Genomic DNA, 3878 nt, shown 5'->3' with positions numbered 1-3878 from the left:
TGTTTAAAACCTATTGTGTATTTTTAACATTCTAACCACTTTTAATAGAATTTTAATTGCCTTTAGGATTTATGGAATTTATTTGAACAAATCGCTATGTCGCGCCTTCGTTTGTTTTTGTACATATTGTGAATCGCGTCACGTGAAATGCACCCGCGATCTACAACGTATTGATTTTATTATTATTTGAAATTATGGTCGAGTCACGCGAAACACACACTCGAATTAGGATTTATATATCGCGGCCATGCCACGGGAACCGTACCCATGACCACGATGAATTATTATTCGCGCCTAAAGCAAACTATGATATTTAAAATTATTATTCTAAATTCAGGATTGTTGTGAAAGTTCAAAGTTATGAAGGAATGATAGGAAAAAAGGTTTATACTGAGTTAATGAGTCTGGATACACGGATGAGTCTAAACTAGTCAAGGCTATATATTGTGCGCTTTACTAAAGCTGGGCTTATTCGATAAATCCCAGCAGTTGGGCTTAGACGTACACTTACTAATTTCTTCCTAAAACTGGAACAATGAGGAACACAGATTTGAACCAATCAAATTGTTTCTTTACCTTAATTAAAACTATATGAGCAATCAAAAGCAATGTTTGAATCAGTTAAAAAGAAAAAAATTGTCGTCATCAGCAGTTAAGGGCATTTATCCTACTTTTACAGGCCACGAGTTCAGGCCTAACTCCGTAGACCCCCAAAGTTTGAGAATCCAAACTAAATTCATCCAGCCTTAAGCAGAACACTCGTACAAGCAAACATAAATTATAAACTGTTGATTCTATCAACTTAACTAGATACATGGCTAAAGAAATGAACAATTACGTACTGAAAAAACGTAATATGAAATACAAAATCATTAATCTAATACCAAGCCTATGCATCCTTTTCATCATCTTTCATAAAGTATATCCTTCTGGGCTGAGTATTATCCATTTCTCCAATCAGTTCCCTTGACTCTTTTTTTTGGTTTTTTCTGCCTTAAAACTTTTGATCTCTTCTTTTGTTCAGATCTGTCACGACCCAATTTTCCTCCGTATGACGTCGTGACGGCTCCTAGTCTATACGACTAGGTAAGCCTAACATTTGCGGAATAATGAAATGAAAACATAAATTTAACAACTAACTGTAACAGTAACAACATAACTGAACACCATGGCGCTCGACATGTACAATAACCAACTTCTCAATATACTACACAGTCTTCTCAAAACCCGAAACATCGTAAATCACAAATAACAGAAAGAAACCTAGTGTCTCTATACATTAGAGTCTAATCAAAAGAAATACAGAAGATAATGGACATGGGGAAGAGTAGAAAGGGACTCCGAGGTCTGCGGACGCGACAGATATACCTTGAAGACTCCAAAGCATTCTCGACTCACCGATAATGCGGCCGATAATGAGCACCTGAATCTATACACAAAAATATGTGTAGAATAGTAGCATGAGTACGCCACAATTGGTACCCAGTAAGCGTCAAGCCTAACCTCGGTCGAGTAGTGACGAGGTCAGGTCAGGCCCACTGGTATATAATAAATAAAGCAGGAGAATATAACATTATAGTAAGAGACCGGAATTCACAAAGGAAAACAAAATGAAATAACAGTACAACATGCGGAAATAAATAATAGGGTATCTCCCGAGATACTGTCCCGAAGTCCCAAAAGTAAATATGCAGGGAGAACTCCCGAGGTACCGCCTCGTAGTATCGAAAGTAAATGTGCAGGGAGAACTCTCGAGGTACCGCCTCGTAGTCTCAAAAGTAAATGTGCAGGGGATCTTCCGGGATATCGTCCCGTAGTCCCAAAGTAAATACACAACTCAGACAATTACAGATGATAGGTACAACAAGAGAATCTACAGTTTATACTAAGTACAAGCCAAGAAAAGAAGCAGGAGTTCACTAAGCATGCTGCAAAGAGTTCGGTTAAGCAATTAAGACACGTAGACATGTTATTATATGCTAACAAGGTAACTACACATGCTTAGTATACTCAATTAAGGTGAAAACAGGTAATTACTCAGTAAAAATTAGGTTTTTGCAATAAATAGCCCGTGTACGCACTCGTCACCTCACGTACACGATACTCACGTATCATATCAGTACCAAATCCTAAGGGGATTCCCCCCTCCCCCCCCACAAGGTTAGGCAAGCCACTTATCTCAAACCAAGCTCAATCAATCGGTAACAATGTCTTTTTTCACGAATATCTGACTCCGAATGGCCCAAATCTAGCCAAAATCAATTACATATCATAAATATAACTTTAAGAAACTAATCTAGTAAATGAAATCAAAGCTAAAGCGAGAATTTAGAAAAGTGCCCTAAAAAGTCTCCCTGGGCCCACGTCTCGGAATTGCGTAAAAGTCACAAAATATGAACACTCATTCACTCATGAGTCTGACCATAAAAGAATTACTCGAATCCGACCTCAAATCACCTTCCAAAACTCAAAATTTTAGTCTATGAAGTTTCTACCATTCTCCCCTAAATTTCCAACTCAAATCCCTAATTAGTAGATAAAAATAACAATAGATTCATGAAATATAGCCCAATCCGAGTTAGAATCACTTACCCCAACAATCTTCTCGAAGAACCCTCGAAATATCGCCTCACACCGAGATCTCAATGTCCCAAAATCGAAAAGGGGAACAAACACTCAAAATTCTCTTTTCTGCCCAGCAATCTCGCTTCTACGAGCCTCCAACCGCACCCGTGGTGCCGCTTTTGTGGCGAAGACTCTGCACCTGTTGAGTTCACTTAAACTCCCAGTTATCACACATGCGCACAACAATCCCCATCTGTGGACGCGCTTCTGCGCTCAACCGTACGCTTCTGCGGAACCTTGGCCACCTCAGTTTCCTCACCTATTCCGCTTCTGCGATCACGCTTCCGCAGATGCGGCTCCGCTTTTGTGGCTTACTCATCGCACCTGTGACCACTGGCCAACCTCATCATCCTCGCAACTGCAATTTCCTGCTCGCTTCTGCGGGCTCGCACCTGCGGCCAATCCCACCGCAAGTGCGGTGACACCAGAAACAGCCCAGCATCAGCCATTTCTCTAAGTCCAAATTGCATTTGATAATAATCCGAAACACACTCGAGGCCCCCGGGATCTCAACCAAACATACCAACAAGTCCTAAAATAACATACAAACTTAGTCGAGCCCTCAAATCACATCAACCAATGCTAAAAACACGAATCACCCTCCAATCCAAACTTAATGAACTTGAAACTTCAAATTTCTACAACTGATGCCGAAACTTATCAAACCACGTCCGATTGAACCCAAATTTTGCACATAAGTCATATTCAACATTACGGACCTACTCCAACTTTCGGAATCAAAATCCGACCCCAACATCAAAAAAGTCCACTACCGGTCAAAATCTCCAAATATTCGACTTTCGCCATTTCAAGCCTAAATAAGCTACAAACCTCCAAACCACAATTCGGACATGTAACGATCCAACCGGTTATTTTTCTTTCTAGAATTCCGTTTCCCTAAATAAGATTACGTACATGCTTTTACTATTTTATGACTTGCGGGGATGGTTGAAATCAGAATACTTGGTTCCTTAAGGTTGGCTTAAAAGGTCAAGTTTGACTTCGGTCAACATTTTGAGTAAACGACCTCATAATCGAGATTTGATGGTTTTAATTAGTTCGTATGATAATTTCGGACTTAGACGTATGTTCGGATCGGGTTTTGGATGACCCGGGAGCGTTTTGGCGCCTAATAGTGAAAGTTGGTTCTTGAAGGTTTTAGAAGTTCTTTAAATTTGGTTTGGAGCGGGTTTTGGTGATATCTAGGTCGAAATAGAATTTTGAGATCGAGAATAGTTCTATAATGTCATTTA

The sequence above is a fragment of the Nicotiana tomentosiformis genome, chromosome 2, assembly GCF_000390325.3.
Source record: "Nicotiana tomentosiformis chromosome 2, ASM39032v3, whole genome shotgun sequence".
In the NCBI taxonomy this organism is placed as follows: Eukaryota; Viridiplantae; Streptophyta; class Magnoliopsida; order Solanales; family Solanaceae; genus Nicotiana; species Nicotiana tomentosiformis.
This window is presented reverse-complemented; position numbering follows the sequence as displayed.